Source organism: Anas acuta, chromosome 1 (genome assembly GCF_963932015.1).
Source record: "Anas acuta chromosome 1, bAnaAcu1.1, whole genome shotgun sequence".
Classification (NCBI taxonomy): domain Eukaryota; kingdom Metazoa; phylum Chordata; class Aves; order Anseriformes; family Anatidae; genus Anas; species Anas acuta.
In genome coordinates, this window is record NC_088979.1 from 101,154,697 (window position 1) to 101,181,668 (window position 26,972).

At 37.3% G+C, this 26,972-nt stretch overlaps 1 long non-coding RNA gene across 2 annotated transcripts; it reads left to right on the forward strand.

The window, feature by feature from the left end:
* The first annotated feature begins 2,347 nt into the window (after positions 1-2,347).
* On the forward strand, positions 2,348-26,792 carry LOC137850202 (uncharacterized). 2 transcript variants are annotated; one of them, XR_011092351.1, is made up of 5 exons: positions 2,355-2,447; positions 20,779-20,817; positions 23,363-23,431; positions 23,510-23,615; positions 24,394-26,792. It is a non-coding gene; the product is annotated as an uncharacterized lncRNA (long non-coding RNA). The 2 variants fall into 2 exon arrangements; XR_011092352.1 differs by lacking the exon at positions 23,363-23,431 and having other exon boundaries at positions 2,348-2,447.
* The last annotated feature ends 180 nt before the right edge of the window (positions 26,793-26,972 follow it).

A 26,972-nucleotide genomic window follows, 5' to 3' on the forward strand; every position in this document is an offset into this window, starting at 1 on the left:
ACATGGGTCCTAAGTAAACCCAATATTCAATGCTATATCAGAAATTTTCCTAGTTAAACATATAGTGTTTAACATAATTAAAAATAAATAAATAAATACCTTTTGCAAGGGAATTTTCTCAAGAAAAGCACTTATGTGAAGGTAGGATGAGATATTTATTTATTTTTCCTGAAGTTCCTATCATAGCACAAAGACTTATCAATTTTCTGTTAAATCACTGCTCTAGTTTTTACTAGTTGGACTAGTATTGAGCATTTTCCAGGTCTAGATGCTGTTTGCATGAAAACTGTAGGTGCTTGATAAAAAAGCAGGTTACAAGGCAACCTGCCCTGGATCTCCAGTTGCTTATCTTATGCTTTTTCAAGATCAGTTTTCTTAATGAAGTGAATAAAAAAGTTCTGTACTATTGCAGTCCTCCATGAAATCCTTTTTTGGAATAACATAATATGATGCCTGTAATTTTGGACCTATTTACACATGCAAAGTATTGAGAAAAATGAGATCTGCTTCATTCCAAAAAACACTTATGAAAATGGAGCAGGTAATATTTCAAACCAATGAATGAAAGACATAGGTTTTCATGGAATATTTTTATTTCACTCAGTGTCTTTATTTCACTCACGCTTCGTTGGGTTAAAAACTGGCTGGATAGCCGGGCCCAAAGAGTTGTGGTGAATGAAATCAAATCCATCTGGAGGCCGGTCACTAGTGGCATCCCTCAGGACTCAGTACTGGGGCCAATCCCCTTTAGTATCTTTATCAATGATCTGGATGAGGGGATCGAGTGCACCCTCAGTAAGTTCACAGACGACACCAAGTTAGGTGTGTGCCTTGATCTGCTTGAGGGTAGGAAGGCTCTGCAGGAGGATCTGGATAGGCTGCACCAATGGGCTGAGGTCAACTGCATGAAGTTCAACAAGGCCAAGTGCCGGGTCCTCCACCTGGGGTGCAATAACCCCAAGCAGAGCTACAGGCTGGGAGATGAGTGGTTGGAAAGCTGCCAGGCAGAGAAGGACCTGGGAGTGATGGTTGATAGTCGGCTGAATATGAGCCAGCAGTGTGCTCAGGTGGCCAAGAAGGCCAACGGCATCCTGGCTTGTATCAGAAACAGTGTGGCCAGCAGGGCTAGGGAGGTGATCGTCCCCCTGTACTCAGCTCTGGTGAGGCCTCACTCCAAGTACTGTGTTCAGTTTTGGGCCTCTTGCTACAAGAAGGACATCGAGGTGCTCAAGCAAGTCCAGAGAAGGGTGACGAAGCTGGTGAGGGGTCTGGAGAACAAGTTTTATGAGGAGCGTCTGAGAGAGCTGGGGTTGTTCAGCCTGGAGAAAAGGAGGCTCAGGGGCAACCTTATCGCTCTCTACAGGTACCTTAAAGGAGGCTGTAGCGAGGTGGGGGTTGGTCTGTTCTCCCACGTGCCTGGTGACAGGATGAGGGGGAATGGGCTAAAGTTGCACCAGGGGAGATTTTGGTTGGATATTAGGAAGAACTTCATTAGTGAAAGGGTTGTTAGACATTGGAGTGTGCTGCCCAGGGAAGTGGTTGAGTCACCATTCCTGGAGGTCTTTAAAACAGGTTTAGATGTAGAGCTTAGTGATATGGTTTAGTGGAGGATTGGTTAATGTTAGGTCAGAGGTTGGACTAGGTGATCTTGGAGGTCTCTTCCAACCTAGACGATTCTGTGATTCTGTGTGATTCTTTCTTAGCCCCCACCAGGGCCAAACTGAGTGAATTTGCTTGGATATGGTTAGCTGAAAGGCACTATTAACCAGGTGTTTTTAAACTTTTTGTTTTCTTACACTGTTTGTCTTTTGTTCAGGTGCTATCCCCATGTTCATTTGGTTTGTAGTTTCAGTTATAGCTTGTTACTACTTGTTCTTCTGCTTCAGTAATTGTTCTTTCTTACTGTTGTGAATTAGCCAGAATTAATTCATTTACACCAGACAGGTCTGTGACTAGTATTTTTCTTGAAGGGTCCCTGGTGGCATGTTTGGTTTTATTTTTTCACTTTTTTGTTAGTCAAATGTGTTAAAAGTAACTATCACTAATGAAGGTGTAAGGTGTACTTGAATTTGCAATGCAGTCTGATGATGTGTCATGCTCTTAACACCAGAAATGTAAACAGTATAAAAAAAAAAAAAAAAAAAAAAAAAGTTAATTTACTAAGCAAAAGGATGTAACAAACTGCATCTGCTTATCCATAACTACTTTGAGTCACAGGTAGTGCAACTGGGAGAGCCTAAGTGTTGATACAGGCTCCACAGGACCAGTTGCAGTACATGTAAGAGTAGTTCCTGCTGCTTTTACTTTCCCTATTCTTGCAAAATTGGCTTCCTGTCTGGCTGCACAGGTGAAATGGCTCATTGCCTGAATCACCTTCCTTGTAAGCACCATGGAGGCAGTAGAAAGGAGGAGGAAGAGAGAAAGATCCTTCTTGTGAGCTGGGGCAGGTTAGCTTTTGTGTATGACTTACCTAGTTAAATAAGAAAAATGTGTCTTGTTATCTCAGCGACTTGCTGTCACTCTAATTAGTCATTACTGTTTTTTCCCCTTGCAGGGAAAGGTCCTGTGCACTGAGTCTGCACTGTAAACTATACCATCCTTCCCCTGTGGTGCAGAATGGCTAGCTTCTATAGGCAGTCCTCTTCTTAAGACTTTCAGGCAATCCAGACAGATTGAGTATTATCCCTGAATGTTTATCATCACCTTATGCAGAAGATAGTGTGGCTATTTTTTTTTAATTATAATAAGCTTTTTATTTTTCCACTTAGATATGCAAATGTGGCTTGATCTGATAAGATATAATCACTTGTATTTGTCCTGTTAATTCAAAATTCATTGTCTCTGTTCATCATTTTTTCCCATTGGATTGTATGTTTTATTCTAACGTGCATGATATCAAACGTACCTGACCCAAATATTTAGAATGAACATATAGATGTCAATCATTCATGGCTTTATATTTTTAACAAATATAGAAGTTTTTATTATTTGTTCTGAATGATCATAACATAGATTTATTTTAGTTGTCCTGTGACATGTAGTTCAATAATGCAATGATAAATGTTTGTGTTCCAGTATTAGCATAATGTAGTTTCTTAGTAGCTTGAAGGACGTATAGAGAACAGATTGATTTCAAAATTTTCCTATTTTGAAAACTTCCCCTGTAGAAAAAATCTTATGAAATACACTCAGATCTTCTAATAATGTATATTTTCATGACAATCTTTAAAATTTTACATGTATGTATATATTTAATTCATGGACATTTTGGGAGAAAAAGTTACTCATTTTGTTATATTCTTTTTTTTAACTTTCACTTTGTGTCTTCACTTTTATCTTTCTTCCTGTTACTTGACAAATAAAACTCTTTTAAATTTACTCTTTAAAACTCTTTATATTTACCTTTTCTTTTTCAAGTTCCTAAATATTTTACATTATGTTGTTGGTTTTCTTTCCTTTTTGCCTTTTCTTTTCAGTTTCATAACTTGTTTATAGCACAGTAAGTGCAGCTAGGCCACAAAATGAAATTATATTACAACATATGAAGTCAAAATTAAAACACAAGATATTAAAACCGCAGAAAAGCAAGTTGAGATCTTTTTTATATTATTATAGTTATGTTGAAGGTGATATGCAAGTTGTTCTATTAAATGTTTCTCTGCTTTTATTAATATGTTTGCTCTGTAGACATCTGGTTCTAAATTTGAATGCATGATAATGATTTTCCATTATAGAGTTTTTTCTGTTAAAATTATCTGGCAAAAAAAAAAAAAAAAGTATTAATTACCTGCTTTATTCCCTACTTCTGTTTTTGAAACTCTTGTTTGTTGATTTCACTGCAGAAAAACATGATCAAAATATCATGAATATGTCATAGCACTGGGTATATCTACTATACTTTATACTGTTATTTATAGTGCTCAAATTCAGTTAGGGGTTTTGGCATCTCTTTTATATGTTTTGATTGGTTACGTCTCTTCTCACCTGATGCTGTACAAGAATAGAGCACATACAAATGTTTTGGTACAGACAGAAGGCACTTAATAGGATAGTTAGGTGGCAGTTTTCCATAGGCAAGCCATGTCATTGATTTACTCCTGTGGAGTATTTACTGATAAAGTATTCTCGCAAAATTTTAATGCCACGTAACTTAAGTTGCAGTTGTTTTTCTCCTCCTCTTTGAACTTCAGTGATCATTGAAGGTTGTTGATCACATTTGTTTGGTCATCTATCCATTCTTATCCACTTATTATAATTTTCTCCCTTCTCATTTAGTCCTTTACAAATTGTACAAAGAATTATTATTGAATAATGTTTTTCAACAGGAGTGCTGTGATTCATCATTGCTTATAATAAACATAAGGATTTTAGGGTGGATTCCTACATGCCTTCTGGAATTCTGTTTTAGTTGTCTATCATATCACAAGTCTAATTTCCTTGACAGTACAAACATATACATTTTTATTTCATCCTCAGCCATCATTGCTGAGCTTTAACTCACCATGTTTACTAACTAGCAAGGTATCTGTTCCACCATGTTTCTGTCAACTCTCCTATATCATTTTTCTGTGTTAGTCACACCTTACAGTTTCTCCTTGTTTGTCCTTCATGCTTCTTGTACTAGCATGCAGGTATTTTATTATATTTGATCTATGCTTGAAAGCTCTCTGGGATTGATGTAGTGGCATCCTTATGTTCTTCCTACTTGTCTACTATTGTATTCTTGTATTGTATTCTTCTCCTTATTATACAGAAAAATAATATTTACTTAATAAGTGTAATTGATCTGTTAAATTAGTGACCCCAAACAACCAACTGATCTTAATAAATTCAGTCACCTCTTCATATTGCTTAGAGATAATAAAACACAGACGTAGACTGCACTTTAAAAAGAAAGGAGAAAGGCTGAAAGAGATTCAGGAAGCAAGCTGCTGCCATAGCATTTTACATGATGTAGTTGTGTTATTCCCTTGAGAGTTACGACTTGTGCATTGCTTCAGTAAATTCTGAAATTGCATGGAGGAAAGCAGAAGGATCTTAATTTATCTCGCTTATCTTTATATCAATAAAACTTTCCCAAAATAAAGATGGAGACAGTTTGAACACTTGTGTTCTAGGCTGTGCTAGGCTACAAAAATCATCTACTTAACACCAGCTGGTAGGGCTAGGCTTTCTGCAGCCCTGTTCCAGCTAGTCTGTGGAATTTGGTGCCAGCCACTGTAACACTGGGTAGAGATCTGCCTCTGACTCAGGCCCCACAGGGCCTTGCACATGAGCAAAATGGGTGCTGGACAACATCAGTACAACTTTTGCAAAGCATTAAAAAAATATTTTATCAAGTGACTTCAAATAGCAGAAGTTTATTTCTATTTTGATTGCAATATGAAATGGGGAGGGGGGGATGGAAGGGAGTAGGTTTTTACCTAATTAGTTTTTCAGTTAAAAAATACTTGTTAATAAAATAAACAAAAATCAATATTTGGTTATGTGAAAAATAGTATGTGGGAACTCAATGTAATCTTGAAAAAAAGGACTGTCAGCTGAATCCTATGGGCAAAGGTTTTAGAAGCAGAAGCCTCCTTCTTACCAGCTGATTGTGCTCAGACTGCAGTTGCAAGTACAAAACCTTTGTGGTAGAAGTGATAGCTATCATTTGCTCTGACTGTGATCTTGCAGATGCAGCCATGTGGCTGGGCCCTGCTGAAGTCAGACATCTGCTTACCCTACCCTAAGCTAGTAGGATGAATAGAGACTAAATCAGGAGTTTCAGACTGTTTTGTTTTGTTTTGTTCTTTCTGTCTTAAGGGAAAAAGAAAATAATTAAAATTATTGTTCTAGAGAATGCAAATCAGCCTAGCTCATAAAATAAGCACAAGGGCATTTGTTAAAATTATCAGGCAAACACTTTAAAATCAATAAAAATAAATGTTTTTTAATGTAATAAATAATTAGACTATGAAATTTACTGTTAAATATTAGCAATGCAAATAGCTAAGACGAGCAAGAATATGAAAAGCTTTATAGACTGCATATGAATGAGAACTGGATAGGTAATAAAAAAGAATATGCAGAAAAATATTAGATGTTATTGACTCCCATAGTGCATGTGATAATGCAACGATCATCAGCTGTGGTCAGGAAGAAAGGGAAAGGAAATTCCCTGTATGTCTATTTTTCTTTGCAAATAAACATAAGGCAAAATTTCTGTGATGTTAAGCATCTATTTTCTGTACCTTAGTGCACACTTAGCTAATAATTTCAAGGTTGTTATAAATAAAACTTATGTTATAATTCAACAACTTTTAAAACTCTCATTTAAAAATCTAAAATGTTATTCTCAAAACTTTAGTTATTCATATTAAAAGACTTTCAGATAGAAGAGAGAGATCAGTTTGACACGAATAGGTCATAAACCAAGGAAAATAAGAGATCCAAGTATCATGATGTTCATAATCAAGAACAGAGGTTTGAAGTCCAGCCTATAAATCATTTTGATGGGATCTAAAAGACTAACAAAGTGATAATAAAGTTAAAATTAAGTATTTTTATTCCTCAGAGCAAACTTTATCGGAGTGAAACATTAAATTGCTTTGATTTTTGTCAGCAGTATTATTTATGAATTTCCTGCTTTAACATACGAATTATCTGATCAGTCCTATTGCATGATTTTATTTTTTTTTCTGCAGTCTGAATTTGCAGCACACAGACTTCCAAGGGATAGAGTTGTGTGATTCCTACATAGAAGGAACTGAAGGAAGTGTGGTTTACTGAATGATATTTCAGTAGAAAACATATTTCCTTCTTTGATTTGCAAAACAGATTGTCTTTCCTCAGGCTTTCATAGATTTTAAGGGGAAAGGGAGAGCCAGAAAGCATCACATGAATTACTAGGTATTTTGGGTTTATGTGCAAGATTTTAGTAGCAGGGAGGGGCTGCAAGGTGGTCTCTGTGAGCAGAGCCCAGCAGCTGCCCCGTGTCAGACAAGAGCCAGCTCCAAAGGGGACCTACCTGCTGCTGGCTAGAGCTGAGCCAGGGAACAAGACTGGGTGCTGGGAGAGCAGATTTAAACTTCTGCCATTGGTGCTGTCTAATGTTTTCTTGCCCCGGTAGATTCATGAATCTGGTTATGGATAGAAGATGGACTCAGCTGGGAGGTCTGCTGTGATTAATGCTGTCCCTGTAAAAGGGGCAGATGGCACAATGCTCATTGGCTTCATAGTTTTATTAATTCTGCCTCTGGGAAAAGTGGCTTGCCACATTTCTTTCCTGTGCTCTGTGTGGTTATGGGTAGAGGCACTGTGCCAGCTGCATCTGAAAAATTAAAGAATAAGTGACTTGTCTGGACAGAAGCAAGAAATGTTGGCATGATACTGCAGACTTCACTTCAAAAAATAAAATAAAAGATGGAAAATATTCTGCCATCTATAAGAATAATGGATAGTCTTTCTCATAGAGAACTTAAATATTCTGCATCCTCTTTTGGAAAGCATTGTGCTAATTAGGTCTGTGTTAATCTTTGCATTTGTTTGTTTGGCAGCTGAACTAGGAAAATACTTGGGATCAAACCAATTAAAAATTGGATTGGCTTCAGTAGAGAGCCTGAGCAATCCCCTCTTTTTCTTTAGAATGATATGTTACATGTGTATATGTTATATGTTATTTTATGTTCTAAACATGAAAACCACTGGTGGATCCCTTTCTTAGGAAATGGAAAGTGCAGGATGATTTCCTCAAGCAGGAACCTATGAAATATATAACCTATCTATATATTGTAATATTTAGATAGTTGATAGAAGCAGGATGTCACAACCTTCTGTTCCCGTTTCTTTTCTTTATCAGCTAAACTATTTGACCTTTTTCTGAAATTCCTAATGCATTTGGAATGACCCAAACTTCATTTTCCATCAAATTTACTATTTTTAACACAAAAGAATGCATATATCAAGATTTAGTGCTAAGGTCAAAGAAAGCAACAGTGATGCAAAGTGCTAATAGAAACACTGAATGGGACTATGATCAAGGATTGTACCGTACAAATCAAAATAATTGTTCAGTTCTCCTAATGTTAACCAAAAGTCCATGGTCAGTAAAAGGCTCTGATACTACTGGGCACTTTAAAATGTAAATGTTGACTAACTGTTGTTTATCCTCATATCTCTGTCAAAGAGGAACTTCATGCATTGTCATTTATTTGTCAGTGTCATTTATTTTGGCAGTTATTCCCAACCCTAGTACACATTTTCCCAGGCTGCATCTCCTCTCTGGCATTAAGACTGATGTTCCTTTGAGAAGGTGAAATTACCATTCATTATCCACCATCATTTTCACCATTAGGATTGTGCGAAATTGATTCTGCCCTTTAGTCTCTAGTTTTGTGTCACTGTCTTGCCGGAAGAAACTAAATTCTCAAAGCTGGCATACTGTCTCATCTCTTCTGCCTGATACCATTACTGAGAGAGGATATAATAATAACACTGTTGTAGATAGGCTTTTATAGATAGGGTTTTATTTGTCAGAAGTGGACTCACTCTTGTTAGGGGTGACATTCAGACACGTATTTTATTGATATCTCCCATTGTTTGTTATTTTTCTTTGTCCTCCCCTCTTCCCCTTCTACTTTAGATTTATGACATAATATCTCTTCAACATCTTTAAGGAACCACCACCAAGGTTAACAAAGATTTAAATAGTTATTTTTTTTGTAGATGGTGAGACTGAAAAAGGTTCTATGGAATCAAGAAACTTTTCTAGTTATTACCTCCATTTGGTAGATAATAATGGGTAAGGATTTACAACAAGTCATCTAACACGGGTGTTTTTCATGACTAGTGAAAATGTTGGAATCTGTTTCTTTGACTGGGGTGGAAGTGAAGGTGTGCTTCCAAGAATAGCAGGAGGCATGAGCACACATCCACGTAGACCACAGATTTGCCACTGGGAAATCAATGAAAACTAATTTGTTGGATTTCCTGTCTGCTGTTTGAATGTCTGATTATTTTTTATTTATTTATTTATTCACTGTTGGTACTGCTCTGATGGCAGCAGAATTGCCCAGCTTATAAAGAGGGGCCCTGATTCATGAACAGGTCACAGGTACTGCAATGTTACTGGTATTATTATTAATTAAACTGTAACACAGTATTTCAAGCCATGTATGTGTCTTCTAACAATTATATTTGTAAGAGTATGGATGAAAATGCAGATCCATGTCTTCAGGTGACATAAATAATTTGAAGGGGAGCACAGATACTCAGCTGAGTACCTAACCCATGTCTGTCTCCAGTGAAATATCTGCTGTTGAGCATTTAAGAAAATATTTGTCTCTTTATTCTTCTTTGTCTAAAATGAAGGCATTGTTGTCTCTTAAGCTCTAATAGCAATAAATTTTGAAGACTCTTCAGGTGGTTGTCTAGAAATAACTCTGTCTGTGGTATATTTTACTGAACATATTGCTACCATTTATCAAGTATTTTTGTCTAATAATTGCTTCATTTGAATTCTTTCTGCCATCATGTAAATATAGATCATCTTGCAAGCTCTGGTTGGAAATGTATAACAAGGGAGGGAAGGAAGAGACATCACTTTTTCTCTTTCTGTGCCTATGTTATATAGTTATTCATCTCCACCTCAGTTTGGAGGGAAAAGGATTGTATGTGGGAAAAAATCCAGACTTCATTATTGGTATTTCCACTGTAGAAAAACTATACGCTTATAGGAAGTATTTAACAACTATTAATTATTATAAATAATAAGTATAAATAAGTATTATTATTATAAACAAGTATTTAATTATTTCTTTCATGTTTTATTTCATTTCCCACTGAATAAATTTATGTATGAGTAACTTCCAACATGTCTTACATACATTCTTACTTTCAGCAGGTTAAAAAAGTATGTATTTATTAAAATGTAATCTCCATCTTTACTTAGTGTGTAACCCATGGTCTGTCTCTGCCACAGCCCCACCTGCCAGAAATCAGAGAATATCTACCTCACTTTCATTTCATAAAGCAAAAAATACATATGCAAGTCTCTGACATGAATATTACTACAGCACTCCAATAAACAGATAATAAAATTAAGTCACTTTTTCTCTCTCCTAAATCAATTTTTAGATGAATTGTTAAGGACTGACCACAACTCCTATTCCTTATTCCTCTGTACTGCTCGCAAGGAGAGCATAGATGATGGTGGATGAGTGGAAGGTGATTTCAGTTGGCTTTTAGTTTCTCACTGTCCTAGTTTGCTAATGATTGGAAATAAATTACATTAATCTCCCTATGCCGAGTCTGTTTTGCCTGTGACAAGTATTGGTGAGTGATCTCCTTGTCCTTGACGCCTGAGACCTTTTGATCGTGTATTTACCCCTTTTCCTGTGAGGGGAAGTGAGAAAGTGATTGTGGTGGAGTGAATCACAGAATATCCTGAGTTGGAAGGGTCCCACAGGGATCATTGAGTCCTGCTCCTGGGTCTCCAAAGGACCACCCAAAAATCAGACCATGTGTCTGAGAGTGTTGTGCAAACGCTTCTTGAACTCTGGCAGGCTCAGTGCTGTGACTATGGGGAGCCTGTCTGCCCTGGGGAGCCTGTCTCAGTGCCCGACCACTCTCTGGGTGAAGAACCTTTCCCTAACACCCAGCTTGACCCTCCCCTGTCCCAGCTCTATGCCATTCCCTCGGGTCCTGTCGCTGTCCCCAGAGAGCAGAGCTCAGTGCCTGCCCCTCCACTCCCCTCATGAGGGAGCTGCATGTTGCCATGAGGCCTCCCCTCAGCCTGTTCTGCTCTGGGCTGAACAAACCAAGGGACCCCAGCTGCTCCTCATACATCATGTCCTCCAGCCCTTTCACCATCTTCATAACCCTCCTTTGCACACTCTCTGACGGGTTTATATCTTTCTTATGCTGTGGCACTGAAAACCACACACAGAAGCGGAGGTGACGCCCCACCAATGCAGGGCAGGGCAGGACAGTCACTTCCCTTGACTGCTAGCAGTGCTGTGCCTGATGTACCCCAGGGTATGGTTGGCCTTTCTGGCTGCCAAGGCCAGAAAGCTGGCTCACGTTCAGCTTGCTGTTGATTAAAACACACAGATCCTTTTCTGCAGGGTTGGTCTCCAGCATATCATCCCCCAGTCTGTTGCCCTTTCCCAGGTGCAGAATCCCACACTTGCTCTTAGAATCACAGAAAGTTGTCCAGCAGGTTAAAACCACCACAAGTTATCACTTTTGTCTGAACATTTTAAGTGCAGCTGGACATTTTAAGTGAGGTATTGGACAGCTGCACCATAAGTGTTCAGTACAAAATACCAAAAAGGTCAGTTGGTATCCTGCACTGGTACTGCTTTTCTAAGCTTTGTTTCATCTTAAATGGCTTTTTTTTTTTTTTTTTTTTTTCCCAAATACAGTGGAACTTTCTTTTTTTTTTGATTAAGATGGCTGTACAATTTACCTAAAATTTATGATCTGAATAACTTTTTAGTATTGGTTATACTGATAATTAAATATTAATGTATTCTCTCTGAAGAGGTGCATTACATATCCAGCGCATCTCAGAGGAGGAAATCCTGTCTTTTACTAGTTACTTGACCAATGAGAGGCTGCAGCATATCATCATAGTATGTTGTATGTGAAGTTGGCATAGAAAGCTAATCTATGTTACTGAGTGAAAGTACTCTGTATATCTTTATGGTCTTAGAAGGATTTAGAGATTACTGTAAGAGCTGTCGGACATTCTTGAAAGTAAAAGTCTACTTTACAATCTGTGTGGTGAAGTCAGAATCACAGAACGGTTGAGGTTGTAAGGGACCTCTAGAGGTCATCTAGTCCAACCCTCCTGCCTAAGCTGGACACCTAGAGCAGGTTGCATGGACCGTGTCCAGACAGTTTTTGAAGATCATCAAGGAAGAGGACTCCATAACCTCTGCGGGCAATCTGTGCCAGTGCTCCATTATCTGCAGAGGAAAGAAGCACTTCTTGGTGTTTAGACGGAATCTCTTGAGTTCATGTTTGTGATAGTTGCCTCTCGTTCTGGCACTGGAAACCACTGAAAAGAGCCTGGCTCTGCCCTCCTTGCACCCTCCCTACAAGTATTTGTAGACATTGATAAGATCCCCCCTTGAGCCTCCTCTTCTCCAGGGTTAACAGTTCCAGGTCTCTCAGCCTCTTCTCCCAAGAGAGGTATTCTCTGTTTCCTTGATCATCTTGGTGTGCTCCTATGTTAGTCTCCTTCCAGTATGTCCAGGTTTCTCTTGTACTGGGGGGCTCAGAACTGGATATAGTAATCCAGGTGTGGCTTCACCAGCACTGAAGAGAGGGGAAGAATCACCTCTTTAGACCTAGTGTAGTCTTCCCTGTGCAGCCCAGGAAAGACATGGTTATCCTTCTTTGTTGCAAGGGCACGTTGCTGGATCACATTCAACATGGTGTCCACCAGAACCTTTTCTGCAAAGCTGCTTTTCAGCTGGATGGCCCCCAGCATTTTCTAGTGCGTGTGGTTGTTTCTCCCCAGGCATAGGACTTTGCACTTCTTGTTGAACTTCATAAGACTTAGCCCACCTCACCAGCCTGTTGAGGTCCCTCTGAATGGCTGCATGGCCCTCTGGTGAGTCCATGACCCTCTGGTGAGTCCACCGCCCCCCCCAGGTTCATTCATCTGTGAATTTACTAAGTACATTATAACCCATTGCCCATATTGTTAATGAAGATATTAAATGGGACTGGATCCAGTATTGACCACTGGGGTATTCCTCGTTACTGGCCTCCAATTAGACTTTGTGTCACTGACCACTGCCCTCTGTGCCCAGCTGTTCAGCCAATTTTTGATCCACCTCACTGTCTGCTCATTTCAACAGCTTCTTTAGGAGGATCTTATGGGGGACATTGTCAAAGGCCTTACTGAAGTGCAGGAAGACAATGCCCACTGCTCTTCCCTCATCCATCAATCTGGTCATTTCATCATAGAAGTTTATCAGGTTGGACAGGCATGATTTCCCCATGGTGAATACATGCTGGCTAATCCCAATGGTTCTCTTCTACTTCATATGCCTAGAAATGGTTTCCTGGATTATCTGTCCCATTACTTTCCCAGGGATCAAGGAGAAGCTGATCAGTCTATAGGTCCCCTTTTGGAAGATAGGAGTGACATGTGTTTTCTTCCAGTCTTTGATCAGTTCTTACAGATGCTATGATCAAGAAAAGATTATAGACATTGGCCTTGCAATCACATCTGCCAGCTCCCTGAGCACTCACAGTCCATCCCATGAGGATCCATGGACTTGTGAATACCCAGTCTGCTCAAATACTCCTTGACTTGATCCTCTTCACATCAAGGGTTCTTCCTTGCTCCAAGCTTCCACTCTAGTCTCTGAGACCTGGGAATCCTCAAATCCAGTCTTGCTGGTAAAGACTGCATTAGCACCTTGGCCTTTTAACTGTCTTGTGTAAACTCATTTCATTCAGGCCTACATTTTCCTTGACCTTCCTTTTGTCCCTGATGTACTTGTAGAAGCCCTTATTGTTGCCTTTGACATCCCTGGCCAGATTCAGTTCCAATGAACTGAAAGTCTTTTGATGATGCAGTTATATTTTGTTCCTAATGTATCTCAGAATCTTCAAAGATCTCTGGTTGATCGTCTATCAGATTTTAGTCCTGCTAACAGCCAGCCTCAGTAAGCACCAGACAATGGTTTTAAAAATCGCTATATGTAATCAGATCTTTGGGGAATGTTTCATCTACAAGTGGGTTTTTCAGCTCAGTATTTTCTAATTAACCTGCACAACCTAGCCATAGAGAGCTCCATCTTATTAAATCGGTTTAATTTGCCAAATCCCATTAAGTCAACCTCTTTTTAAGTTAAAAGCATAGACATGATATCTGAATAGATTATATTTTATTTTCATGGTGAATATAAGTTTTTCCTCCTGAGTTATTTGATCTTGAATTTAGACTTTTAACACAAACCCTGAATATTTTATATATATGAAATGGGCTGTCTGTCATGACATTTTCTTTCCTGATAGATTCTTTTAGTAATAGCATTTGTTATTAAATGATTTGTTTGATTTTTCTTTTCTTCCAGGACTGTTCTTTTTAACCTTTCAGATATTTCCCGCTTGAGCAGCTTCAAATGCTGAACTTTCAAATATAAATGGCAGCAATAGGATTTCTATGTGGCGTATGTTCTGTTTATTTCAATATATTCATGTCCCCTTGTAAATTTTAATGTTTGAAATGCTTCCTACTTAATATGTTTAAGCATGACGATTTTCAGTGACATCTTTTAATTTCACCCTTTTAAATAAGAAAAAAAAACTCTATTTAATTTCATCTTGATTCATTTTCCTAGAACAGGTGGAACATGTTTGTACTAAGTAAAACATTCATCTTGATTGCCAAGGTCTGTTCTATAGGAACTGTATTTATCTCCAATATGATTAAAAGGGGTAAAGGATTTATTTTTAAATTATATGTTCAGCAAGAAATTTTTTTCCTGAACAATAGGCTTGTTCTTCCATTTCCTAGGCTGTACAAAAATGGTTATACAGACTTAATGGATTAATAAATATTTTGTAGGAAAAATGTAGGAAATGTAGAAAACACTAGTGACAGAAGATTTACTGCTATTGATATTTTATTCAATCATCCTTCGCTAATTTGGCTGGACTCCTTTTCCTCCATAATTTAAGTCACATGAACATTCTTCTTTTTCAAGGAAATCAGATAACTCTTGAATGCTGTAATCAATAGATGCTTGATCAATACATTCATACTTTGAGGCACAGTGTTAGTACAGTCTACCATCAGAATGCTAAATTGACATTTCTAAGGATATAGATGTCTGTGTTATATCTTTTGGGAACAAAAAGGTTCTTCTTTCTTTGAATGGGTTTTTAAAATAAGAGAAAAATGTCTTTTGGATTGTCAACAGAGATTTCACTAAACTCTCAGTGTCCTTCATCTGTATTCTACTAGAAATATGGCATCAAAGTCTGGAGACTAATACAAAATGGTGAGTTAATGGCATAATAAATGCACAGAGGTTTTGTAGGAGACAGCACATGATTGTTAGGGAACAACTGTTAGTTATGCAGTACACTAAGTAGAAATCTTTTCTAGAAGCTCCTAATTAAAAATATATAAAAATTTTAAAATGTCTTAGAAATAATGCTACTTACCTGCTTAGATTCTTCCAGTTTCTATGGAAGTGTAACAACAGGAGAAAAAAATAAAATTAAAAAAAAAATAAAAAAAAAAAAAAAGAAAGAAATGTGGTCTTTCAGAACAGGAAATCTTTTCATTAGAAATGGTAAATGGTGACCAATTCAATATCTACTTCCACTTAGGAAGGGAAGGGAAGTCTCTATGGCAAACTTCAGTGTTTTGGCCTCTTTGCTGTAGGTTATAAGAAAAGCAGATATTCTAGATGTCTGAGTAATAGGCAAGAGAGAAATTGATACTCAAACTCCTGAACAATTTGTATGAAATTTGCTCCTAAGACAACTAGAAAATAAAATATACTAACTTACAGAGGTAGAAATTACTATATAATTGAATCTGTTATACAAGCTGGAGTATGCCCAATTAAAAAACATTATTATGTACAACACAGCATGCAATTACCCAGCACACAGACCACGACCAGATATGCCTTTGAACTGAAGCACCAGATGCATCAGCTACAACTTGCCAACATCAGAGTGCAGAGCCAGCCCTCACAACACTGCACACTTTATTGTGTTCTGATTTATTATTTATTTATTTATTTCAGTTTTAGTCTAGAGAAGATCTAGAAAGATGAATTATTTTATGAAAAGAAAAATTACATGTTTTTATGTTTTTCCAGTGATATTTTTGGAAAAAAAAAAGGAAGTAGCATTGCAAGAGAGAATACAGGGTGTATTTATCTTTAATTTGTAGCCACAGTTTATGTTACATTGGGAAGTGCTGAATGCCGAATATTTCAAAATCATTGCAGCCTTTGGCCAAACATCTGTTCCTAAAAGATAAATCTGGGGTCTTTTTTATTGAAAAATTAAAGGTTTTCAAAAAGTATCAAGGCTTGATTACTCAGACTGTCAAGGCCAACTCAAAAGTCTATCCACTTTCTTTCTTATTATCTCTCAAAATCACAATAGCGAAAGGTGCCTAGCAATGTTAAAAATGCATCTTGTGCAGGGAAAAAAAAAAAAAAGTATATGAAAAATTACAGAGCTCACAAGTACTACTAATTTGAAGGAATGTCTTATTTCATACATTAGTTCCATAGCCAGACATTTCCCAAAACAACCCTCTTAAAGACTTGAGAAAACTGCATATTTTTATTGCATTCTCTGCTGCATGTTTTGCTGTAGTTATGAATCTTTTAAGTAGGTTTTTAATGGCTCAGTTAAAGAAATATCCCTCTGTACAATATGCAGGATTCACAATAAAAGAATGCTTATTTCAGTCCAAAAATTGAAGCCAGATTTCCCCATTGACTGAAGATGGGAACTGCAATCTAACATGATGTTAAGCAAATGATGGGCAAGATAAGCATTCTCATGGTTAGATTTGAAAATACTGCCAAGTTTTTAATGTTCAGAAAGTGCTTGAAAACTTGTCTTCTCCCTTGGGAAGCTGCTATAGCAGTGAATTCTATCCACAGAATATTCAACAATTTTCATTGTTCTTTAATGGCATATGTTCCCTGAGGTAGCTTACATAAGGTATCATATTTCTAACTCAAAGTGAAATTAAGACCAGACATGGAGTAATCTCTCTTTGCTGATGTTTTCAGTGATTCATCATTCAGCATATTAACTTACTATGCTTATATCCTTGGACACTTACATGAAGAACACTTCTTTGCTGAGAGTCCATACTTTTTTTTCAAGGCTAAGGTTTTTTATTCTAAATATTGAAGTTTCCTGGCCTGAAAATTTACATTTTATGTAAAAAGATCAAAAAAATGGGGGGAAGAATGCCACATACCAGCTGAATGAACAGATGGGTAGGAGGCAGTTTTTACAGTCATCATCTGGCTTTGTAGAAAGTGGAAAGGAAAGTTTGTGGTTGGTTTCTCAGAAACAGACTTCAGTTCTGAAATTTTCTGTGATGAAAAGCCTGAAGTTTTTATGGATCCTGTTTACTTTGGCTCTTCATTTCTCTTGTTGAATTCAATGTAATAAAAGGGGGGGAGGGGAGGGAAGGCTTTATTTATTGCTGAGCTCAGGAAGAGCAGCTCTTACTGTTGCCAATGACTGCATCTAACCTGCATAGGCTAACACATGATAATAATACTTTTTTCTTCCTCCCATTGTGCATTTTAGATTGTGACATCTATATGAAGAGATACGGGGGCTTTGTATTTTTTCAGTACAAATGCAAAAAAAAAAAAAAAAAAAACAGAAACAAAAATCTGACACTGTACACATCAGTGCTTACTTGATTCACTGCCTTTAAAATAGTTTGCTCTCATATTAATTGGAAAATATTTGGAGAAGTTTTTTTTTTTTTTTCCTTTTTCTCTCTTTTTTTTTTTTTTTTTTTTTTAATTGCCATTAATGTACAGAAAAATGTGGGATTGTATTCATGGTGAGAAAAGAAAAAGGGATATAAGAAATGTAGATCTTCCATCCAGTTTTTATCACCTGGAGAAACTTAGGACAAATATGTTTTACATATTTTACTGATTTATTTTTTTTTTCTTTGGGGGGGGGGGGAGGGAGAGGGAGGAGGGAGCTATTTTCATAGGAGTATTTGGGAGATCAGGATGATTTCCATTTCTTTTCAGCTAAAGGAAAGACAGAGCATACCCTGACTGGGTATGTAACATTACGTTCAAGTCATGGCAAGGCAAGTCACAAATACTGACATATGTTTGGTTACCCATTTCTACTACTACCTTGCTGTCCAAAGTATTCAGGTTAGTTTCCACTAAGACACAGTCAGTGGAGGATGCCAACTATAAGAGATCAATGTGATACTTTGGCAGATGCCACACTAGCTCTGCTTCACCCTTTATTTTCTGTTTGTGTTTTGCTTCTGCTTTCTATTCAAACTCAAAACCTAAATCCTATTTGCCAAATGTTAGGTGATTTCATTCTTATTATTGTTTTCAGACTCAATTTAATTCAGCTTTTGGTATTTGTGATTGAGAGCTTTGAAACTAAAGCTTCATCCAATGTTGGCTTGGTTTATTCTCATTTCTAGATTTTATTGACATTACTTAAATCTAACCTGGCTGAGGGTAGCAACTACTATGCTTGTTTTGTATTTGACACCAGTCTTGTTCACAGAATTGCTTGTATGGCCATATGGCACTCTTCATTCAAATAGATTAGGTAGCATTATATAAAAGCAGGTGGCAGCAGCTTGCATATCCCACATCCAAATATTTCCTAGCAGACTTTTCCATCTTCAGGGTGGGAGTATTTGAGTCTTCACCATCTAGAAGTGAATTCGTCTAGAATTCGTCCGGAATTACCTTCCATGAACTACCCCAATTGAGGTGGTGGATCAGACCTTTGCTCATTAGAGGACACCAGAAGCATATCCCTTTTATATTCTCATGAACAGAAACACTGGAAGCCTTTGTTTCTGATTTCTGAAAATTAAGTGTAACCTGATCTAAGTCAAGGAAAAAGGAAAGTATGTTCATGGAAATAATTCTTATGAAAAAAGATGGAAAAAAAATTAGAGTCCTATGAACAACTGTATAACCTTCTACAGAAAGAGCACATAACTTTGTTTCACATAACCTTGTGAAACAGAAAACCTGGTCAAGCGATCTTTTAAAAAGCAAGACAGTTAATTTGTCTCATGCTGGACGAAGGAACTGTTGACAGAAAAGTGAGGAGTTTTGTTTGTTTTATTTCTGAGTTCTGATGCAGAAAACTGATCATGCAACAAGATCAGTTTTCCCAAGAGGTAAATACTGAACGGTATGTTCGTAAGTGTATGAAAGGCTTCATGCATGCCTCCTAGCCAAATTATTCCTTGACCGGCAGATCAAACACACTAATATAGAACAATGACGTTACCACCAGAGAGTTTTGTCATGAAGATGTAGTCAAGTGGTCATCTACGTTTGGACCTTTTCTTGGAGATAGTTTCTTGCTTTTTAGTTTGGAAAATAAGCTAATCACTAAAATAATGATAATCATGACAATATATGCATTAGTTTTTTTTTTTGTTGTTTGTTTGTTTGTTTTTAAGTCTGTTCCAGAATTAATAAAAATAAATAAATCTTAAAATTTAGAATATGGACAAAAGCCTTGATATAGAGGGTATACTGACAGTTTAAGACATTTAATTCTTCAAAATGGCACATAATTCTATTGTTGGAATTTATTTTCTTACACCACTACATATTTTGGTATGGATGCGACAGGTTAGTTGTGTTTGTAAAATTTATTACACAAAAGATCATTCCTATAGACAAATTTGGATTATTCATGGCTGAAGTAGAGATTACAGTCTTCATCTTTTTTCTTTTTTTTTTTTTTTTCTATGAGTTACCTTTTAAGAAAATATATACTTCAATATATCATTTAAAATATGACATAATGATTCTGGATAAATATCTAGTTTACATTTATACATTAATATTCACACAAATACTAGGAAATGTTTTAAGAACTTTTCTATAGAAATTCATCTGATATCTTCATCCTTTTTATCTGCTTTTGTTTTCAGTTGTGTTTTTTTTGTTTTGTTTTGTTGTTTGTTTGCTTGTTATTGTCTTTGTCGGGTGTCCCAGTAGCATAATTACCTCAAAATACACAATTTGTTTGTATTTCATTGTTCCTAATTATCTATTATTTGAAACATTATGCTCATTATTGAAATTTAGTATTAAATAAGGCGATAAGCCTTTTAAAAGGTTAGAGAAGAGTTAAACCTGATGATTTTTTTTTCACCTACGCATTGTATCTGCCTCATTGCCTTCCCTGTGTGTCTGCTAATGAACTACATGGTGTTTTAGCAGACCCTGAGGCTGAAGCTGAGAGGAGTAACAAACTCATGAATAAATGTTATTAAAATCATTACATAACGTGCTATCCCACCATGATGTTAATCTGTTTGGGGATACAGTTAAGATGCGGTGGCAAGAGAACTGAATGTCTCAGAAAATGTTATAAAAATGAAATTTCAACCAGGGAGCTGTTGTCAGAAATTTGGTATTTTATTTTACCACCAATCGTAAAAAAAATTGGTTTGCCACTTATATTACCTAAAAATAAATAAATAAATAAATAAATAAATAAATAAATAAATAAATAAGCAAACAGCAACAACAACCAACTGGATACTTACATTTTTAATTACTTCCTTGTTTCAGTACCTCAATCATACCTCAGTACATTTTAAGAGATTGAAGTACTTAGAAACTATAAAACCATTATTATTATTATTATTATTATTATTGCTCTTATGAATGCTGTGTCTGTCATGAAAAAGCTAAGTTTGTGCTATTAGTTGGAGTGTTCTGTGATTTTGCCACTGTAGCTCTCACATGTGTGGAGTACTAGATCTCATGGCTTGGCTATTTTATACCTCAGGGTTCTTAACCGGGGCACAGGCAACAAGCTTCCAACCACCAGCTGTGATGCATAGGTTGTGATGGTGCTAGATGTGTAGCTCCTACACAGTCTGGTGGTCATGGATATCATGTGTTATGGTTTCCTCCTTTGTCCACGCCGGGAAAGCCTGCTCTCCTGCCATGTGACTCCTCTGTTATGTAACTAAACCACAACTGTGAGGATGAGCAAACACTGACAAGTCTCTATGCTTTGCAGACAGATTCAACTATGTCCTTCAAGGGAGTCTTCATTTAGGTGAGTGTCTCTGCTGTTTCTTTGTGTTTGTTTGTTTTATTTTTTAATCGATGACAAATGAGGAAGAAGACCAACACCCTGACTTGGACTGTCTGTATTTGTTTGCTTAGCTGTTAATTTGCTGAGTTCTGTATAGGAAAATATCTTGCAGTTTTTCCCATAAAACTTGGGTCTTGTTCAAGGTCAATGCAGGGAATCACAGTAACCAGAAAATTTTGGCTAGATGTCTAAAGTGAAATTTATATTATTACCTGAAATCTATACTATTTTTACTGTGTAGTTCTGCAAGGCATCTGTTTTAGTATCTCTATAAACAATGCAGGAAAACAGGAATTTCTAAGGTGTAGGGTTATTTTGATGTTCACTGCTGGGTAAGATCAATCATTACACAGAAATGTTTATTCTTCCTGATTGACTCAGGAGATATGATGCTAAGGCACAGTTCAGTTTTAAATATATAAGACACAGTTCAGTTATTTAAATATAAGTGCTTAGTATGCCCTGAGTACCTTATGAAGTACCTTGGTAAGAAGCAGGAAGATACAAAATCCGACTTGTTTTACAAGGTGCATTTCCTTCTAAAGGGAAACATCTTTACTAAAGCAAGTATAGGGTAATGGATTGAATGCCAAACTGGGTTCCCCACAGTGCCCAAGATCTTAAACACCTATGCTTCAGCAACAGAAATGTTTCTAAATCAGTTTGTAGATGACTGTAATGTCATTGTTTATATTGGGTCAAATTAGTCCAATTTCTAATGCTGAAGTGAAAAATCCTGATTGGTACGTTTGTTTATTTTTTCTTACTTTTAAAATTTTTCCTCTGGTATTTAATATCTGATAAGGTACAATTAGTGCCATACTTAAGCATACTTAAGTAGAGTGTTGCCACTAGTTTCTGTGCTAACGTAGAATTACTGCCATTTGTGAGCATTTTATGGGGTCTCTAAGACACAAGATTATCACTCTTTCGTATGTGCCCCAGCTCTATACTGATATTCTGGAAAGTTCTAAATGACCATCATTTTCATTTGTTTCCACTTCTACTTTAAGAAAGTCTAAACCTCCTTGTTTTTATTAATTTATGTTTTTAACTGCAATTCTTGGTTAGTGAAAGCAGTATGAATTACTGCAACTTTAGTAACTGTAAGCACACCATTAAAATCAAAATTTTACCATATATAAAATGTGGCCACCATACTATATAGTTATGACAACTTACATTTGAATCTAGTTTTATTGCTTGTGCATTTTCCCTAAGAGGCAAATTGGAGTTTGCCTCTAAGTGTTTATCACAGGCTCTGGACAGGTTTTGCACCTCTGTCAATAGAAGACTTTATTTAATTTGGTTCTCTTACTTATAGTATGCTGTTTAAGTCATGTCACATAATAAACCTTTATTCTTGAGCAGCATCCTGGCTTGTATCAGAAATAGTGTAGCCAGCAGGACCAGGGAGGTGATCATCCCCTTGTACTTTAGCCTGCTGAGGCCTTACCTTGAGTACCATGTTCAGTTTTGGGCCATCACTACAAGAAGGACATTAAGGCCCTGGAGCATGTACAGAGAAGGGCTAAAGCTGGTGAAGCCCCTGGAACACAAGTCCTATCAGGAAAGGCTGAAGGGACTGGGGTTGTTTAGCCTGGAGAAGAAGAGGCTCAGGGACAACATTATTGCTCTCTAAAACTACCTGAAAGGAAGGTGTGAGGAGCTGGGAGTCAGCCTTTTCTCACAGATATCTAGCAATAGGACTAGAGAGAATGGCCTCAAGCTGCACCAGGGGAGGTTTAGGTTGGAAATGAGGAGACATTTCTTCTCAGAAAGAGCAGTCAGGCATTGGAACAGGTTACCCCGGGAGGTGGTAGAGTGTCCATCCCTGGGGGTGTTTAAGGAAAGGATGATGTGATGCTTAAGGACATGGTTTAGTGGGTGATATTGGTGGTAGGGTGATGGCTGGACCAGATGACCTTGGAGGTCTTAATGATTCTTAATGAACCTTAATGATTCTATGATAATATCACCTAAATTGAATCTTAATTTTTGGTGTTTAAATATTAGGTACTCAGTATGTTTCAAGATTAATGTACATTACATAAAATGTTGTAGAAGACTACCTATGCTTTTAATATTTTAAGGAAATATCTCATACATGGGCTACTGAAAATTGTTTAGCTGAAAATTCTTCATGAAAATATGAAACTTGACTGTTTCTGAGGGACTTTGCAAATTCAAAAATGCTTCCTTTTGCTGCTATTTTTACACATACCCTATAATGAAAAACTTGTCAAAGCTCACTTTACTGAGATTTTTAAGAGAGAAAATATGCACCCATAACTCTGCAGTGAAATAAAAAAGAACAGACTCCTGCAGTTAGCACAGCCCTGTCCCTGATGCTGATGTCAGTAAAAGGATGAAGTAAAACTTGTTGCCTGTCAGTGTAATTGACAGATATTGTTGGCAAATTACCTATCAGCTTGTATTATGAAAGACTTCTGTAACCTTTTCTTTGGCAAAACCATTCTTCCAGTGACATCTTCATTATTTGCAGTCTCAGTTGATATGCACTGGGTGCTTGGCCCTCCAGCTACAGAAGTGCTGCCTCCTCCCTCTTGTCCTGGTGTGTTTCCTGCATCCTGCCACTATTCCAGTTAGCCACTTTCGTTCTTGATGAAAACTATGGTGTCCTATGTAATAGGTGAGGCCATGAAGACCAGATTGCCATCACAAGGAAAAATTTGAGATTATCAAGTTGCTGCTCTGCTGAAAGCCAGGGGAAGACATGCTTTTGCCTTTTTATTATGGTATGTAGAATGGAGTAAGAAATGGAGAAAAAAAGAGAAAAAAAAAAAAAAAGAAACATTGAACATATTATCACTTGCTACTTGTAAACTACATTTTTGGACATACTTGTCCAATTTGTATGGACAATGATGCACCCACAGCCCTGCTCATCCCTGCCCATGTCCAGGGCTCCCCCACCTCCCCCAGCCTAGGCTTCCACACCAGCCCTGGAGTTGTCAGCCCCACTGAGGCCTCAGCAGGGCCAGACTCCAGCTCCCCACAGCCCTGCCCTGCACCACCATGGCTGTCACCCTGCTGGGCCTACAGCCTGGCCTCTGCCCAGCTCTGCCCCCAGGAAGGTGCTTGGGGCTGCCCCAGTGCTCCCAGCCTCCCTGCTGCAGGCTGGGGTGATGGGACAGGACCTGACTGCCAGGCCCTACCAGGCTGCCCCGAGGGAGGCCCCAGCCCACAAGGCTGCTGGCCTTCACAGCGCAATGTTTCCTTTCCCTTATTCCCCAAGATAACAAACCTGATACATTACAATAATTAGATCTGTAAATCAAATTACAGAATGTCAAGTGAAAAGACCATTATTTCATTTACAAAGTCTAGTATGCACAATTTTTAAAAAGCTGAATTTCCTGGGTAAGCCTTAGTACATGCATTTTAATTAGATGGTCACAGGTGTTTTTCATTTGTTTGTTTGTTGTTGTTGGTTTTTTGTCTTTTTGTTTTTGATTTTGTTTTATTATTTCTGCCAAATTTATGTCTTTCTTGGTGAACGTGTTATCTATGTAGAAGGCCCAGATGAAGAATGTGCAGCATCTCAGGCACTGCAGCTGAGCACAAGGAGCCTGTGCTTGAAGATAATTTTATAAGCCACTGCTATACCTGGGGGGGTGAAGGAGGAGAGACTGGAAATAACCTCTCATCAGGGACTGTACTGGAACAGCAAATGTCCTTCTTCTCAAGGACATTAGGTCAGGGCTATGGCATCGCAACTGTGATACACAGAGGGCACATCTCATCATGGGAACATCTGCAGTTTCTTAGTGCTAAAAAGACCAAAACAAAAAGGGAAAAAAAAAAAAAAAAAAAAAAAGCATTGCAGATTCTGTTCGCTGATTTTTTATTTTATTTTATTTCCTTCCTATGCAAGATCGTTCATCACCATCAACTTTGGAAAATAATTACCATATTTGCTTTTGATGTTCAGTTTCTTTTATGGAGTCTGTCCTTTTTTTCTTCCTACCTTTTTTCTTGCTTTCTCTCTCTTCCTTTTCATTGATTTTTTACCACAATCCAATAAAGTTCCCATATGGATGGGAAACCTACTGTGAGGAGTAGTTCATCAACATTCAACATGCTAACCTCGGAAAGCCAAATATAGTGCAAGCCTGCTAATTAGATTTATATATTTATTTATCTTCATCTACTGTTGATAAGCTGTTCTTTTCCCCCTCTGTGATTAGCCTTCTTGAACAACATGATGTAAAAATGGCTTCTGTGACTAACACAGAAAGCAAAAACTAAAAGCATCAGAAAGCATGAGAATTTTTTTTGCTTGTGATTATCTGCATTTGCATAAATTACAGTGTCTTCTGTCATACTTTTGTTAAGCTTATGATGCCTTTTAAACAATAATTTAATCTGAATACAGTGCTCCCAAGTTTTAATTTAAACAAGCCATTTCCCAATATTCTCATGTTTAAAACTGATGATGAGATAACTGTCTTTATAAATGAATTACCACTGGACCATAACCAACAGTATCTGAACTGAATCCATTAATTCATAGTTCATCTTCAAAAGTGAGTCTGTCATTAACCTTTTTGTCCTCCTTCCCTTCACCTAAATAATTTGCTACATTCTTTATCAAACATGGAGTGCAGCAACTTGCACATTTGCAGTCAAGCTGCAGATAAATTTTTGACTAGCAATTTTCATGATGAAAGTTCAACAAAACTTGAAATGTTCTCTGAGAGTTTCAGCTAATTTTTGGTCAGTAATGTTACCATAAATCTGGAAATTTCTAAATTAAATGAGAGACAGACAGATTTCAGAACAACACATGGCCAAGGGTCAGAACTTTGCCATTAAAAACCCCAGTCACAATCCCTCTGATCACTCCCAGAATTATAAACTTTAGTTTTCTTTGGTGTCCATCTTTCTGTCTGCCTGTTCACCATACGCACTGTTCCCTGCTTCTGCATTAGCCTTGCAACCTGCCTCTGTCTCTGTGTTCTGTTGTCTGTCTCATCAGTAGGTAGTGGATGTTCTGGAAATGGCAGCAATAACAGGAAAATGAAATGGCTTTGGATAAATCTTATGCTAGGGGAAAAAAAAAAAAAAAAAAAAAAAAAAAAAAAAAAAAAAAAACACAAAACAAAACAAAACAAACTGTGAAGAAAAGAGGGACAGAAAGGGAATAAAAATCAGCAAACATCTAGGGAAAAATAAGTAGTTAATAAGAGAGATGCTGAACTAAATTTAAAACAAACAAACAAACACAAAAAAAAATAACCCCCCAAAAAACTATTACATAGCTGGAATAAATACAATTGAATGTCGTAATTTCCATGCCAGGAAATTTGTAAATCCTTTCTGTGCTACAACAGATGATTTCAGAGCAGCATTCACACTTGTATATTGTAAGACAATATAAATTGGATGATTTTATTTATGTAAGCATTTTATACATGTAAGCAGTTGAGTGTCATTATCACTCAGATGTCTCAGCAAGTTGTATAATCTTTTCTTGCTATGAACAGGTCAGTATGTCATGCTCCACGCAAACTTGATTCAAAGCCTCTGTATGTACTTATCCACTGAGAGTCAGGCTGCCAGTGTAAATAGTGCAATGATCTGCGCTTCATGGTCAGCCTAGTGAAGTCTTGGCCCCTCTGAAATTGGTAGGGCTGTATGTGAAATAGTGAGAGCTTGGCTGAGCTCTAGCAGCAGCGAGGATAGCTCTGGAACAAAAGGGGGGATATCTGTGTCAAGTACAGTAGTGTTGTGCTTGATGTCCTGTTGTGAGGTAAACGTATGTAGTACATCTGTGCTAATGCAGCTATTTTGTCCTGGGACACAAGGTAATATTTCTGTATGGCTCCCCACAAATCTGAGATCTACTAGCTGAGGTGAAAATTAGTATCCTCTATTGTCTGCAACCTTAGGTTTGTTGGTGTTTACTAAGGCTTTACCATTATCTTTAATGTCCTCCTATTGCAGAGAACAAAAAGCAAATTCTGAGAAAAATGTGTCCCCTAGAATCAGGAGCCCTAGTGCAGTTGCAGATAAGCATGTGCTTATCTGATGTGTCTTGGAATTTTCCCAGCTTTTTGTCTACCTCCAGGGAACATCAAGATCTTTTTCCA